The sequence below is a fragment of the Anomaloglossus baeobatrachus genome, chromosome 2, assembly GCF_048569485.1.
Source record: "Anomaloglossus baeobatrachus isolate aAnoBae1 chromosome 2, aAnoBae1.hap1, whole genome shotgun sequence".
Lineage (NCBI taxonomy): Eukaryota > Metazoa > Chordata > Amphibia > Anura > Aromobatidae > Anomaloglossus > Anomaloglossus baeobatrachus.
The window spans coordinates 515475949-515493503 of record NC_134354.1 but is presented as its reverse complement, the minus strand read 5'-3'; the positions used below and the strand labels follow the sequence as shown (position 1 = coordinate 515493503).

The 17555-nt window shown below is 43.5% G+C and overlaps 1 long non-coding RNA gene across 1 annotated transcript; it reads right to left on the bottom strand.

Annotated features, from left to right (window-relative positions):
• Positions 1 to 923: 923 nt before the first annotated feature.
• On the bottom strand, positions 924 to 2347 carry LOC142290335 (uncharacterized). Its single transcript, XR_012750268.1, has 3 exons — positions 2300 to 2347; positions 2167 to 2209; positions 924 to 1054 (listed from the first exon to the last, which is right to left on the bottom strand). It is a non-coding gene; the product is annotated as an uncharacterized LOC142290335 (long non-coding RNA).
• Between the last annotated feature and the right edge of the window lie 15208 nt (positions 2348 to 17555).

Here is a 17555-nt window from a genome sequence, read left to right as displayed (position 1 = left end):
GCGGGCACGCAACACTTTGTTTTATTAGCAAAACACATATCTGTTCTGGGTAGGCCGACTATTTATAGACAATAAGACTTGCTGCCTCTAAACTGTCAAATTCTCACGTACAGTTTAAATCATAGCGACACATGTTTGCATTGACTGTTGATTTTCAAGATTTCCATGACTGTGTTGCAGAGCTGTGTGGTTTGCATTCATCTGCCTTATCTGTGAGGCTTCAGCTAACAAGGGTATTCAGGGGGGTAATGTGTTTTGTCTATGTTTACGTAGATAACTGGGAAGCTCTTGTGATGCGCCACTGGTAAGTCGTGTTCGCACACACACACACACGCACAAACACACAATTTCTGCTACGCAGAGGGATTAGCAGGTAGTAGGCAACAGAATAGATTGTTCAATTATTTAAATTGTATGCATGGTTCTTATTGTTTGTTTTGGTAAAGTTAAACAATCATTTATCAACCCAACTGACTAGAGTCCTTTTCCTGTTGCCTGGTTTTGCTGCATACTGGGGAGCCCACCCTGTACACGACTTAAAATGAAGCATAAGTCGCAATGTGAATTTCACTGTGCTACAATGCGGCCTAGCGTGCCTGTACAACCTAATATAGCAGTGCGGCACTCCAACCAAGTTAATGGTGCCTGGATAGGGTCCAACCCCTCAATCAAAAAATCCAAAGATCCAGCACTCATATAGTTTGAAAACTAGTAGTCCTTTATTGAAACAATTCTTTATTGGAACAAACAATTGTGTGCGTACTTTTTTTGATATTTCGGTCAAATGACCTTCATCAGATCACACTGTGACAGAATAAAAAAGATATATATCAATGTAATGATTAACATAAATAACTAAATATACATGCATAAAGCTCATAACATGTTGTATCCCAAAGTAAATAGACTCTGATGATACCTCAGAGTGTTGGGCCATATATATAAATCTGTAAATACATACAAATGTATAGGCATACATAGAAAAATTATGAAAGAAAAAAGCTGCATCACGGACAAAACTGATTCTTGCTTTGCAATTTGTCAAATACAAGTCCTATGAAATAAAGGAAAAATGGGACATAAATTGCTGTCATAGAAACAGAGTACTGTGCAAAAAGGGGGGAGAGGAAGATGCCCTTAAGATTTAATCAAAGGTTCCCATCATAAATAGTATAGAGCCAAAGCCAAACCAAAGAAAAGAAATAAGTGCACTTACCAATGTTATGAAAATAATAAGGATCATTAGGTTTTTAAGGAAACTGCCCGTCCGGGTCTGTGGTGCCTGTGTCCTCTCTGCCCAGCATCTGGGATTTAAATAAGCCGCCTAATAAGGTAAGGGGCGTGTAGGTACTGACAGCGTAACGTCACTTCCGGTGCGATCACAGGAAGTGAATGCTGGATGGCAATATGTAAACGGCCCGGTTGGCAGACAGGAACAAGCGTGGGAGCGCTCAAAAGCCAGCGATTAAACATGAGTGCTCATGTAAAATATAATTATGACCTAACATAGGTAGAGATTGATAATTTTAAGTATCAGAATAAGACTATAATTAGAATATCCGGAAGTCACTTCCGTTATGAAAGACGGAAGTGACGACCCTGGATGGCATTCCGTGAAAAACTCTGGTTGGCATAAGTGCGCTAACATAGGCATAAGCGCTAGTGATATTTGGGCTATTTTATGTACTTCTGTGAGCAAAATATTGTTACAACCCCAAAACCTATATTACAGTATGGAAAGTATGTATCCAGTAATAGAATAGAAAAAGAAGTTATCCATTTATGAGGGGAACCGAATATAATAAATATAGCAAATATAAGAAAGGGTATAAGGGATGGGAAAATTTAATAACATAGGGATAAAGGGGAAGGGAAATGGGGAAACGGGGATGGTGCTCTTTAATAGGACGGAAATTGGGAAAACACACTTAAGATAAACAAGGAAGAAACTAAGAAGGAGTAAGAAAGGAGGAAGAATGAAAGATAAAAGGAAAAAAGCAGAAAGAAAAGAAAAGGAAGAAGAAAAGGAAAGAAAGGGGGGGAGGAAAAGGAAGAAAAAAAGAAAAAAAAGAAAAAAAAGAAAAAAAGAAAAGAGAGAAAAGAGTATATAACTATAAGTGTGGAGGGAATAGGAACAAGGGAAACAGGAAAGAGGTTAAGGAATACCTATCCGATTGGACCATCTTCCAAACCACATTCAGCTTCTCTGCTAAAAAAAGAGAGGAAAAAAAAGGGGAAAAATGAATATAAGTATGAAATACCTATAAAAAACTAGAAGTGTCAAAATCCCGATTCAGACCTTTCGGTTCTAATGTCTGAAGCGTAAAGATCCAATATGCCTCCCTCTGTTTTAGAATCTTAACCCTGTCACCTCCCCTTCTGTGTAAGGAAACCTGTTCTAGAACCTGAAACCTGAGTTGGCTTACACTGTGGCCCTGTTTATGGAAATGTAATGGGAGTGGTAGTGTCAATCTCTCACACCTTATTGTTGACTTATGTTGAGATATACGATCTTTTACTGACTGTGTCGTTTCTCCCACATATAGCAGGCCACAAGGACACTTAATAACGTAAACAACAAATGAGGTGTCACAAGTAAAAAAACCTTTTATTGGGTAACCCCGGCCACTGTAGGGATGTAAAACCTTATCTCCCTTCAATACGTTGTTACATTGAGGACAACTTAAACACGGGAAGGTGCCACGTCTTGGTGTTATAAAATGTGTCTGAATAGGACCCGTTAAACTGGTGCCCACATCGGCCCTTACCAATTACACGACTTAAAATGAAGCATAAGTCGCAATGTGAATTTCACTGTGCTACAATGCGGCCTAGCGTGCCTGTACAACCGCCGCCTGCCCCATCAAGTGCATCTGCGTGCTCTTCATCCTCTGTGACTGTGGGAACAGCAGTCTCACATGGTTTTTCACACTGAACTTCCACTCCTTTACCCGCAACAGGGAGTGTGATTGGCAGGTCATCACTTGTTTTGGAAGTGGAAACAGAAGGTATTGTTGAGCTGTCAGACATCGAGAGAACCATCATTGGATGCAGGCTACATTATATCCACGCCTGCACCTTCGTCACAGATTGGCTGGACTACCTGCATTTAATAATTGCATTCCAGAAATGGAAAGGAGTGTAGAATGCACATGTGTTGTACCTTGCTTGGCAGCAAAGGAACACTATCTTAGTATTACAGACAATTTTAGGAAGGCAGAAAAAGAGTCAGCTCTTTGGGCAAATTAAATAGCGTGGCAAAAGTGGACAGGTGGGTACAGTGGCTGTGTTCTGTGGGTACCAGGACAGTAAAGGAAGCCTCACTTTCTATCCCTCCGAATGATCAAATGCAGCAAGGAATTCCCTGAGTTTTCTATAAAATTAGCGTAGCACAATGTGCATGAGGGTGTCATGCAGAGGTGCTGCACATAGATTTGCACCAGTGGGGCACTAATGGAGTACAACAGCCAGTTCTTCTATGCCACTAAATGGCAGCATTTTTTGCTATCATTATAGCTTATTAAAAACAGAGCAGGAGGGTGTCATGCAGAGGTGCTAGAAATAGCTTGGCACCAATGGGACAATAATGGAATACAACAGCCAGTTCTTGTATGCCACTAAATGGCAGCATTTTTTGCTATCATTATAGCTTATTAAAAACAGAGCAGGAGGGTGTCATGCAGAGGTGCTAGAAATAGCTTGGCACCAGTGGGACAATAATAGAATACAACAGCCAGTTCTTGTATGCCACTAAATGGCAGCATTTTTTGCTATCATTATAGATTATTAAAAACAGAGCAGGAGGGTGTCATGCAGAGGTGTTGCACATAGATTTGCACCAGTGGGGCACTAATGGAGTACAACAGCCACTTTTTGGATGCCACTAAGTTTACTCATTTTTTGGTATTATAATGGCTTTGTAACAATGAGTTTGAGTGTGCAATGCAGGCAGAGGTGCTGCACATAGATTTGCACCAGTGGGGCACTAATGGAATACAACAGCCAGCTTTTGTATGCCACTAAATGGCAGCATTTTTTGCTATTATTATAGCTTATTAAAAACAGAGCAGGAGGGTGTCATGCAGAGGTGCTAGAAATACCTTGGCACCAGTGGGACAATAATGGAATACAACAGCCAGTTCTTGTATGCCACTAAATGGCAGCATTTTTTGCTATCATTATAGCTTATTAAAAACAGAGCAGGAGGGTGTCATGCAGAGGTGCTAGAAATAGCTTGGCACCAGTGGGACAATAATAGAATACAACAGCCAGTTCTTGTATGCCACTAAATGGCAGCATTTTTTGCTATCATTATAGATTATTAAAAACAGAGCAGGAGGGTGTCATGCAGAGGTGTTGCACATAGATTTGCACCAGTGGGGCACTAATGGAGTACAACAGCCACTTTTTGGATGCCACTAAGTTTACTCATTTTTTGGTATTATAATGGCTTTGTAACAATGAGTTTGAGTGTGCAATGCAGGCAGAGGTGCTGCACATAGATTTGCACCAGTGGGGCACTAATGGAATACAACAGCCAGCTTTTGTATGCCACTAAATGGCAGCATTTTTTGCTATCATTATAGCTTATTAAAAACAGAGCAGTAGGATGTCATGCAGAGGTGCTGCACATAGATTTGCACCAGTGGGGCACTAATGGAGTACAACAGCCAGTTCTTGTATGCCACTAAATGGCAGCATTTTTTGCTATCATTATAGCTTATTAAAAACAGAGCAGGAGGGTGTCATGCAGAGGTGCTGCACATAGATTTGCACCAGTGGGGCACCAATGGAGTACAACAGCCAGTTCTTGTATGCCACTAAATGGCAGCATTTTTTGCTATCATTATAGCTTATTAAAAACAGAGCAGTAGGATGTCATGCAGAGGTGCTGCACATAGATTTGCACCAGTGGGGCACTAATGGAGTACAACAGCCAGTTCTTGTATGCCACTAAATGGCAGCATTTTTTGCTATCATTATAGCTTATTAAAAACAGAGCAGGAGGGTGTCATGCAGAGGTGCTGCACATAGATTTGCACCAGTGGGGCACTAATGGAGTACAACAGCCAGTTCTTGTATGCCACTAAATGGCAGCAGTTTTTGCTATCATTATAGCTTATTAAAAACAGAGCAGGAGGGTGTCATGCAGAGGTGCTGCACATAGATTTGCACCAGTGGGGCACTAATGGAGTACAACATCCCCTTTTAGGATGCCAGTAAGTTTACTCATTTTATGGTATTATAATGGCTTAATAACAATGAGTTTGAGTGTGCAATGCAGGCAGAGGTGCTGCATATAGATTTGCACCAGTGGGGCACTAATGGAGTAAAAAAGCCACGTTTAGGATGCCACTAAGTTTCCTCAGTGTTTGCTAGTATAATGGCTTAGTAACAATGAGTTTGAGTGTGCAATGCAAGCAGACGTGCTGCAAATATCTTTGCACTTGTGGGACGATACAGAAGTCCAACAGCCACGTTTAGGATGCCACTAAGTTTACTCAGTGTTTGCTAGTAAAATGGCTTAGTAACAATGAGTTTGAGTGTGCAAAGGGCAGGAGGGTACAGTGCCAGGGTTGTGGGTCTGGGTACAGGAGAGGAAGCCTCCCTTTCTATCCCTCCTAATGGGGAAATGCAGCGAGGAAATCGCTGACCTTAGCTACACAGACGCTGTCATCTTGTGTAGCTGTTAAAATCTGTTTTCACTGCCCTGACTTTCACCTATGGCTCTGACCCTGCCGGTATTAGCCCTTAGAAGGGCTGAAAGAAACTTCTATCCCTATTCTGTATAGCGCTGTGTATAGAGCGTACACAGCAGTATCGGAGGCAGGAGCTACGCCGGCGGTGACTGACACCAAGACGCAGAAGGCAGATAATGGCGTGCTGGAGGAAAATGTCCGTTTTTATAATGCATGGACATGTGACATGGACATCCTATCACACATGCCGTTGCTTCTCTGGCTAAAAGTCCACTTAGCTGTTTGTGTGTCTGGGATTGGCTGACATGCTGGCCCTCCCCACTACACGCGCGCGCTTAGGGAAGGAAGACAAGGAAAAAAAAAAATGGCGATCGCCATTATCCAAACAGCAGTGATCTGAATGCGCTGTTCCCGCACACTATACACTGAAATTTCATAATAGTGTGACTTACACTATTACAGCGGAAAGCCAGTTAGGAATTAGCTTGTCTTTTTGCTGCTAAACCGTTCTCGAATGTATCTAGATCTATCGAGCTTTGCAAAAAGCTCGAGTTCTAGTTCGATCTAGAACAGCCCCCAAAATCACTCGAGCCGCGAACTGGAGAACCTCGAACCGCGCTCAACTCTATATATAACTGTATCCTGAATATATTTTGGTAAACAGCAAAAATGCCAAATGTGTCACTGTCCAAACATTTCTGGACCTAACTTTAAATACATGTTACAATTTTCAGGTTTTTTTTTTTAAAAATATTTAGAAAACTATGTATCGTTTCTTTTCCACTTCACAGATACTTGCTACTTAGTGTTAGTATAATCATATAAAAATGCAAAATACATTTAAGTTTGTGCTTGTAATTTGAAAGCAGAGGTGGAAAGTCCATAGAATATGAACACTTTTTTAAAATACTTTCTCTGGCTGCAATAATGCAGCCAGTGTCTGATACATGCTGCCTAAGGATCGGCCCCATGTATCTGCTGTCAGGTTCCCTTTAAATTAATATTTTTTTACTAGAATTTGACTGACATTTTTATGACATTGGTTGTCACTTCTGCTTTCCTTCTAAGCAATGCATTGTAAAACTGTAACTGTATATTGATACAATATGCTTATTTATCATCCAATTACACAACACATAAATTATACCCATTGAACAGGTAAATAAAAGAAACTTTCATACTTGTTGGCACACTTAGTCATAAGTTATTCATCTTCTTTCCCCTAGAGGTTCTTGGTACAGTATATACAACAAGGCAATTAATTCTATTAAAACAAGGTTTTTCTTGACATTAAATGGATTAAGTGTAAGATCCCTCTTGAGGTTCATTCATACGCGATCCCTCAGATTTCCAAAGCAATTACAAACCAATCCATGGGGAAATCTACAGATGCAAATCATCGCCAAGTCTTGTTGGTTTTGGTACATATTTGCTTATAAAAAACAGGCAAGCACCAAAAATTAAGAAAATAAACAGTAGACTAATTTTAAAGTCTATTTTAAAGAAATAGGAAATATCAGTGATGAATTTATATTGCTCCTTTCCACAGAATCCACTTCTGATGCTAGTCAAAAATTTTAATTAAAAAAATCATAGTTGTTTTTCCAAATAATACTGTAAATTTTACATTATTGTAATAATTTTCTTATTCATGATAATTATGATATAATTATTACAATAGAGATGGAAATATAAAGTAGAGGGCTCTCTTCAAGAATAATCTAGGGCCTATTGCGTTCCAATAATGAAGAATAGAATGCTATTTCATGGGTATTCAGTATCTCATTAGAAATACTGTATCTTTACCAGTGTGTCAATCTATATGTAGTACATAAGGATAAGGCTGCACATCAAAGTTAGATAATAGTATAATGCTACAAGCATACCGAAAAACATTGAAGCATACAATGAAAAATGCCACTTGCTAACTTGAAAGTGTGAATAATGAAATGCATACCTGCCATGAATATTAGGAAAAAGGAGATATTTAGCATTCGCATTGATCAATGTAACTGAGCCCAAAACCTCGTCAAGGTATATCTCTATATTGGGGTCCCTAGCTCTATGACCCTAACTGTGTGTCATCTCACATTCAGAAATAAACTTCATAATACTAAATAGTATATGTAGTCAGAAAATAACAAATTGTTAAAATCAGGTTTTTGTATTACATCAATAAAAAACTGGCATTTTTTCATATCCTGGTTTTGATTAAAAAATATAATCAACATTTTTAAACTTGCAATTTTCACAGTGGCCATTGGGGCTTTTTAATCTCCAGCAAGTGTCCTTATTTGCATAGGTACGATTAAAATAACTGATAACGCCACTATATACCTCTAATAACACAGGATTCCCCATTCACACTAGATGATTTCATTGCTGACTCTCCTTTTACAATGACATTTGCAAACTCTCAATATATGCTTCAATACAAAAGATAAGTTAATTGTATCTAATATCATGTATTGTTTCATTAAATAATAGATAGAATCAATAAAAGTGCCAGCTGGATAAAAATAAAATTACAAGGTTACTATTTTTGTTATAAAGATTATCTAAAAAAACTGTGAAATTTACCCAAGGATCTAATTTTAACAATAGGTCATTCTCTGATGTTATCTTCTTTTTAACAGTTAAAAGTAACAATAACATGAATTCTACTAAATGGGGTAAGGAGATATATATTTTTCTTAAAAAATTACAGGAAACCAACATGCCTGCAATATGGCCTATGTGCACCTACAATGGAGAAAATAAATATTTGATATACTGCCAATTTTGCGAGTTTTCCCACCTAGAAAGAATAGAGAAATCTGTAACTTTTATCGTAGGTACACTACAATTGTGACAGACAAAATATGAAATTCCAGAAATTCACATTGTATGATTTTGAAATATTTATTTAGCATTTTATTGCATTAAATAAGTATGTGATCACCTACTAATCAGTAAAAATTTTGACTGTCACAGACCTGTTATTTTTTTAAGAAGCCCTCCAGCTCTGCACCCATTACATGTATTAATGGCACTTGTTTTAACTCACTATCTGTATAATAGACAGCTGTCCAGACAATAAAGGCCCCGTCACACTAAGCAACATCGCTAGCAACATCGCTGCTAACGAACAACTTTTGTGACGTTGCTAGCGATGTTGCTGTGTGTGACATCCAGCAACAACCTGGCCCCTGCTGTGAGGTCGTTGGTTGTTGCTGAATGTCCTGGGCCATTTTTTAGTTGTTGCTCTCCCGCTGTGAAGCACAGATCGCTGTGTGTGACAGCGAGACAGCAACAACTAAATGTGCAGGCAGCAGGAGCCGGCTTCTGCGGAGGCTGGTAACCAATGTAAACATCGGGTAACCAAGAAGCCCTGTCCTTGGTTACCCGATATTTACCTTTGTTACAAGCCTCCGCCGCTCTCACTGTCAGTGCCGGCTCCTGCTCTGTGCACATGTTTCTGCAGGACACATCGGGTTAATTAACCCGATGTGTGCTGTAACTAGGAGAGCAAGGAGCCAGCGCTAAGCATTGTGCGCTGCTTTCTGCTCTGTGCACATGTAGCTGCAGCACACATCGGGTAATTAACCCCATGTGTGCTGTAGCTAGGAGAGCAGGGAGCCAGCGCTAAGCGGTCTGGCTGCTCCCTGCTCTCTGCACATGTAGCTGCAGCACACATCGGGTAATTAACCCGATGTGTGCTGTACTAGGAGAGCAGGAAGCCAGCGCTCAGTGTGCGCTGCTCCCTGCTCTCTGCACGTGTAGCTGTGTGAGCTGGTAACCAAGGTAAATATCGGGTTGGTTACCCGATATTTACCTTAGTTACCAAGCGCAGCATCTTCCACGCGGCGCTGGGGGCTGGTCACTGGTTGCTGGCGAGCTCACCAGCAACTTGTGTAGCCACGCTCCAGCGATCCCTGCCAGGTCAGGTTGCTGGTGGGATCGCTGGAGCGTCGCAGTGTGACATCTCACCAGCAACCTCCTAGCAACTTACCAGCGATCCCTATCGTTGTTGGGATCGCTGGTAAGTTGTTTAGTGTGACTGGACCTTTAGTCACTCCATCCTCCCCAGCATGGTCAAGACCAAAGAGCTGTCTAAGGACACCAGGGACAAAATTGTAGACCTGCACAAGGCTGGGATGGGCTACAGGACAGTAAGCAAGCAACTTTTAGAAAAGTCAACAATTGTTGGTGCAATAATTAGAAAATGGAAGAAACACAATATGACTATCAATCTTACTTGGTCTGAGGCTCGGATGATCTCGCCTTGTGGAGTAAGGATGATTCTGGGAAGGGTCAGGAAACAGTCCAGAAATACAAGGGAGGACCTGGAAAATGACCTGAAGAGAGCTGGCACTACAGTCTCAAAGATTACCATTAGTAACACACTGTGTGATCATGGATTAAAATCCTGCAGAGCTCACAAGGTCCCCTGGCAAACATCAGCATATGTCCAACACCGTTTGAACTTTGCCAATGATCATATGGATGATCCAGGGGAGGCATAGGAGAAGGTCATGTGGTCAGATGAGACCAAAATAGAACCTTTTGGTATCAACTCCACTTGCCATCTTTGTAGAAATAAGAATGATGAGTATAACCTCCAAAACACTATCCAAACTGTGAAGCATGAATGTGCAAACATCATACTTTCGGGATGCTTTTCTGCAAAGGTAACAAGTTAACTGCACCGTGTTGATAGGAGTAAGGATGGGGTCATATATGGCTAGATTATTCCAACAACCTCCTTACTTCAGTAGAGCTTTGAAAATGGGTTATGGCTGGGTCATTCAGCATGACAATGACCCAAAACACACAGCCAGGGCAACTAAGGAGTGGCTCCGTAAGAAGCATTTCAAGTTCCTGGAGTGGCCAATCAGTCTACAGACCGGAACCCAATAGAAAATCTTTGGAGAAAGCTGAAAGTCAATGTTACCCAGCAACAGTCCCAAAACCTGAAAGATCTGGAGAAGATCTGTATGGAGGAGGGCGACAAAATCCCTGTTGCAGTGTGTGCAAATTTCGTCATGAATTACAGGAAATGTCTGACCTCTGTAATTGCAAACAAAGTTTTCCATACTAAATGTTAGGTTTTTTTAATTGTATCAAATTCTTATTTCATGCAACAAAATGGAAATTAATTATTTAGAAAATGTACAATCTGGTTTTCTATATTTTTTGTTTTATTCTGTCTCATTTCAGACCTCTCCATTCTTTTTAGGTGGAAAAACTTGCAAAATCGTCGGAGTATGAAATACCGTATTTTCCCCCCTTTTTTTTTTCGCTTTATAAGATGCACCTGATTATAAAACGCACCCCATATTTGGTGAAGGAAAAGAGAAAAATGTTTTTTTAATGTTAAATGGGGTCCCTCTTATAATGCCAGTGCCTGTCTAACAAATCATATAGGGTATATGTCCCTCATAGCCCCCCCATCCAAAAATTAGCCCCCTTGATTTGGATATAGCCCCCTTATATTGAATATAGCCCCCTCGTTCTGGCACACATCCCCCAGTGATGCTACATGTCCCCCATTGATGACACACATCCCCCATTGATGGTACACGTCCCCTATTAATGGCACACATCTCCTATTGCTGGCACACGTCCCCTATTTATGGCACACATCCTCCTATGCAGGCACACATCGCCCTGTGCTGGCACACATCCCCTATTGCTGGCACACTTCCCCTACAGCTGGCACAGGTCTCCTATAGATGGCACATGTCTCCTACAGCTGGCACAGGTCTCCTATGGATGGCACATGTCCCCTTGTGCTGCACATGGCCCCCTATGGATGGCAAACATCCCCCTGTGCTGCCCATGGCCCACTATGAATGGCACACGTCCCCCTGTGCTGCCTATGGCCCCCTATGGATAGCACACGTCCTCCTGTGTTTGATATGGCCCCCATGCTGCTGCCCATAGTAAAATAAAAAACTCTTTACTTACCTTCTCCAGCGCTGTCCTCCCTCGTGTCTCCCTCCGTGCTGCTGAGCTCCTCCACTTCCTGCTTCTCGTTGCCGGTCATGTAATCAGCACAGCAGAGTTACATCATCTCTGCGTGCCTGATCACAGCGGCAGCAGGGAGACACCGGGAGATCATCGCTTGAGGCGGTAAGTAAAGCTTTTTTATTATAGGATGGGCAGCAGCATGGGGGCAATATCTAACACAGGGTGGGCATGTGCCATCAAAGGGGGGCGCAGGCACATAAAATATGCGCCGCTCCCCCAGCCCATCTCCACGGTGCGGTTTCAGCACCACGGTGATGGACAGCAGCAGTGCATATTATATGAGTGGGAGCAGGAGATCTCCTGCTGACTCATGCAGCCTCCACCAGCCTGCCTCAGCTGCCAGCACCGCTTCAGAGCTGCCCCCACTTCCCCTGGGCCCTGCAGTATATAATCCATATATTCGGATTATAAGATGCACCCCCAACTTTCCTCCAAAATTTGGGGGAACAAAAGTGCGTCTCATAATGCGAAAAATACGGTACTTATTCTCCCCACTGTACATAAATGCATATATGTCTTTGCACTTTACCCCTTATGACATATGATATACCAGTACATCTCTGTCCCTTAAGTGCAAGCTCGCAGGTTGAGCCTGCATGGTTCCCCACACATGTTGGCTGATCTGATTAACCAACGTGCAGCTTAAAGACATGGGTGAATGGAAGATCCACCCTCACCTGTTAACCAGTTAAATCCTGCAGTCTATCTCTGACAGCAGGTTTTAACGCACACTGACGGGGAGCACACCATTGCCCACCATCATTGGCGACCCCCTGACGCAATGACGGGGCGCCAATAGGTTGTCATAATAGCCCGGGGCCAGCTGATGACCCCTGTCTCTGTCATGATGCAGTTCCTGTGAACACCGACTGATTGCCACCATTCAAAGGAGATTAGGATTCTGATCGGACAGTGTCAGCTTCAAGTCCCCTAAGAAGATTAGTAAAATAAAAAAAGTGTAAAAAAAAAGTTTAGAACCCCTCCACAAAAGTTCAAAACACCCCTCTTTTGAACACTGAAAATAAAGCAATTTAAAAAAACAAAACCCATATTTGATATTGATGCATTCAGAAATACTCAATCTGTCAAAACATAAAACAAATTAGTCTGATCGGCAAAGGGCATAAAAACCAAAAATAAAATCAAAACAGAATTATAGTTTTAGTCACTACAATAGTGCAATAAAATGAAATGTAAAGCATTTAAAACTGCAAATCAAAAATGGTGTAACTAAAAATGTCAACTAGGGACTAGAGATGAGCGAACTGGTCGCGGTTCGGCTCGAGGTCGGTTCGCCAAACGGAGCTCCCGTTCGAGTACGGTTCGTCGAACGTTCGACGAACCTAACTCAAACTGCATAGGAAACAATGGCAGGCAATAACAAACACATAAAAACACCTAGAAAACACCCTCAAAGGTGTCCAAAAGGTGACAAACAACTCACAACACAAACACATGGGAAAGTGACAAGGACAAATTCTCATGTGAAAACAAAACAGCGTTATGAGGAAAAAGAGGACGACACACAGATTTAGGCATGGCATGCCCTTCTGAAGTCATGTAAAACACCGCAAGGTGACTCCAAGCGGAGTCTCCCTTTTTTCCAAAAATTGGGCCCCACACACACCCACCCATTCAGTGGCAGCAGTTGTGCCCCAGTTATACACTTCACAGCTAGATTTGCATCAAGCACATTCAAAAATACGCCATACTTAACCGTCCCCAGGATGACACCGGGGTAGGTAGCAAAGTCTTTCCTGATCCCAGCTCTGTTCATCTTGGCTCCTTTTAAAAAAACACAGCAATCAAGGGTTACTCCAAGCGGAGTCTCCCTTTTTTTCCAAAAATTGGGCCCCACACACACCCACCCATTCAGTGGCAGCACTTGTGCCCTAGTTGTACACTTCACAGCTAGATTTGCATCAAGCACATTCAAAAATACGCCATACTTAACCGTCCCCAGGATGACCCCGGGGTAGGTAGCAAAGTCTTTCCTGATCCCAGCTCTGTTCATCTTGGATCATTTTTAAAAAACACAGCAAGCAAGGGTTACTCCAAGCGGAGTCTCCCTTTTTTCCAAAAATTGGGCCACACAGACACCTTATCAGTGGAAGCACTTGTGCCCTAGTTGCAAACAGGATGTTTTGATTTGAATCAAGCACATTCCAAATCCACAAGCATTTACTCTCCCCAGGATGACACAGGGGTAGTAAATTCCTGGTGGATCCATGACTTGTTCATTTTGATGAACGTTAGTCTGTCCACATTGTCACTGGACAGACGCGTGCGCTTATCTGTCAGCACACACCCAGCAGCACTGAAGACACGTTCAGAGACAACGCTGGCAGCTGGACACGACAAAATCTCCAAGGCGTAACTGGAGAGCTCTGGCCATTTTTCTAGATTTGAAGCCCAAAATGAGCAAGGCTCCATTTGCAAAGTCATGGCATCGATGTTCATTTGGAGATACTCCTGTATCATCCTCTCCAGCCGTTGACTATGTGTCAGACTTGTTGTCTCTGGTGGCCTTGCAAAGGAAGGTCTAAAAAAATTATGAAAAGATTCCATAAAATTGCTGTTACCAGCACCAGATACGGTCCTACTGGTACGGGTAGACTTTTTGAAGATGACGAGACCGTCCCATGTTTGTCAAGTTACAACTGGGAGAATCACTCCCTGCACCTGCACGATTGTTTGGTGGAAAAGCCGAGCTAAGATCGAGTAACAGCTTCTGCTGATACTCCTGCATACGTGCGTCCCTTTCTATAGCTGGAATTATGTCACAAAATTTGGACTTGTACCGGGGATCTAATAGTGTGGCAATACAGTAGTCATCATCACTTCTAATTTTGACAATACGAGGGTCATGTTGGCATAGTGCAACAAGAAGGCACTCATGTGTCTTGCGCATCATGCGGACCAAGTCCACGCCGTGTTTGTGGCATAGAGGTGCTAACCGTTCTTTCTTCCTCTGACATCTCCCCCCAACCTCTTTCAACTGAAATTTGACCAAGGTCTCCCTCATCTGCTGAGTCTTCCATGTCCATGGACAGTTCGTCCTCCATTTCTTCATGTTCTCCTGCACCTTCCTCAACATTTCGCCTGCTACTATGCGTCCTTGTTGATCCCTGTCCCCCATGGTCCCATGCCTGCTGCGTTGGTGATGATGAACGTCTGGACCTTGGTGATGTTGTTGTCCCTTGCGCATATGAATCCTCCTGTAGTTCCTCCCCTTCCTGTTGTCCCACCCCCTGACTCCGAATAGTGTTTAGCGTGTGCTCCAGCATGTAAATGACTGGAATTGTCATGCTGATATAGGCATTGTCAGCGCTAAACATATTCGTCGCCATGTCGAAACTGTGCAGAAGGGTGCATAGGTCCTTGATCTGAGACCACTCCATCAGGGTGATCTGCCCCACCTCTGCATCTCGTTGGCCCAGGCTATACGTCATGACGTATTGCACCAGGGCTCGGCGGTGCTGCCACAGTCGCTGTAACATGTGGAGAGTCGAATTCCAGCGTGTCGCCACATCACATTTCAGGCGATGAATCGGCAGGCCAAAAGACTTCTGGAGCGATGCAAGTCGCTCAGCTGCAGCGGTTGAACGGCGGAAGTGAGCAGACAGTTTTCGTGCCCTGGTCAGAAGGCCATCTAGGCCGGGATAGTGTGTTAAGAATTGCTGGACAACAAGGTTCAACACGTGAGCCATACAAGGCACGTGTGTCACCTTGCCCAGGCGAAGGGCCGCACCCAGGTTTGCAGCATTGTCGCACACGGCCTTACCAGGCTGCAGGTTGAGTGGAGACAACCATTTATTACACTCTGACCGCAGAGCTGACCACAACTCCTCAGCTGTGTGACTCCTATTCCCAAGACATGTCAAGCTAAAGACCGCCTGATGCCGTTGCGCTCTGCTGCCAGCATAGTAATGAGGGGTGCGTGATTCCTTCTGCGCAGTGAGAACGCTGGTGGCCTGACCAGGCAGGCTTGGGGCGGAGGTGGAGGACCCAGATGAGGTGGAGGAGGCAGAAGCAGTGGCGGAACTTGGACAGACAGAGGATTGACACACAAGTCGTGGGGATGGCAAGACTTGTGCAGCAGACCCTTCACCATCTATCACCATAGTTACCCAGTGCCCAGTCAGCGACATGTAACGTCCCTGTCCATGCTTACTGGTCCAAGTATCAGTGGTAAAATGCACCTGTTCACACACAGAGTTTCTCAAGGAAGCGGTGATGTTGTGTGCGACATGCTGGTGTAGCGCGGGCACACCTTTCTTAGAGAAGTAGTGGTGACTGGGCATCTGGTACTGGGGCACAGCGACAGACATAAGGTCTCTAAAATCCTGTGTGTCCACCAGGCGGAAAGGCAGCATTTCGGTAGCCAAGAGCTTACAGAGGGATAGAGTCAACCTCTTAGCTTTGTCATGGGTCGCAAGAAATGGCCTTTTATTTGACCCTCTGTCTGAGGGACAGAGATCTGGCTGCTGTGTGTAGACGGTGTTGAGTAGGGTGTCCCTGGAAAAATGCAGGTTTGTGAGGAAAGTACAGGCGGAGACATGATGTTGCCTTCATCCAACGTTGGTGCTATCGATGTCTGAGAGAGCTGTACACACTCACTTGTTTCCCCTTCCAAACCAACTGACGACCTACCAAGCAAACTGCCTGTTGCGGTTACAGTGGTGGAAGTTGTGCGTGGAAAACCAGATGTGACAGCTGTCCCCACAGTCCTAGAAGATGAAGAGCGTGCGGATGCACTGGAAGGGGCAGGCGGTGGATGGTTCGCTCCGCTAGGCCGCATTGCAGCACGGTGAGCTTCCCACCGGGACCTATGATATTTACTCATGTGACGATTCATGGAAGAAGTTGTCAAACAGCTGAGGTTTTGACCTCTACTAACAGAATCACGACAAATTTTACACATCACATAATTTGGGCGATCTTTTTCTCTGTCAAAAAAGGACCAGGCTAGGCAAGGCTTAGAGGGCATGTGACCTGCTGAGCCCCCCCGACTAGTGCTCAGAGGCAGAGTGGTGGCTGATGATGCAGTTGTAGACATGCTACCAGTGCTCCAATTCTGTCCAGGAAGGCGCAAGGTAACTTCATCGTCGGTTGCATCCTCCTCCACCACCTCTGTTGACCTCCTCGAGTGCCTGACTGGGGGTTGACAGTAGGTGGGATCTAGAACTTCATCATCAATTGTTGTGTTTGCACTCCCCTCCCCCTCAGACCGAGCCTCTTCTTGCCCTGACCGAATATTTAAGTTGTCATCCCAATCTGGTATCTGCGTCTCATCGTCATCAGTATGTTCCTCATTGTCTATAACCACAGGTGTTACAGATTGTGACAAAGGGTCAACATTATGCTCAGAAACTTGGTCCTCACGGCCTGAATCAGAGTCACAAAGGTTCTGGGCATCACTGCAGACCATTTCCTGGTCTGTACTCACTGTAGCTTGGGAGCAGACCTCTGATTCCCAGGCTATAGTGTGACTGAACAGCTCTGCAGACTCAGCCATCTCAGTTCCACCATACTGTGCAGGGCTGATGGAGACTTCAGAGCTGCGAGAAAGCAAGTTTGATTGGGATGACAACTCAGAGGACTGGTGTTTTTTGGATGCGGTACTTGAAGTGGCTGAGAGGGCAATTGTTGGACCACTTGAGATCCATTCAAGCATTTTCCTTTTTTGGCCATCATCTACCTTTGTTCCTGTTGTTCGTGTCCGTAAAAAAGGGAGCACATCGGATTGTCCACGGTAAGTAGTAGACATCTTACTTTTGTTGGTAGATGGTCTATCTTCAGCAGATGATAATGGAGCTTTGCCACCTTCCCCACGGACAAACC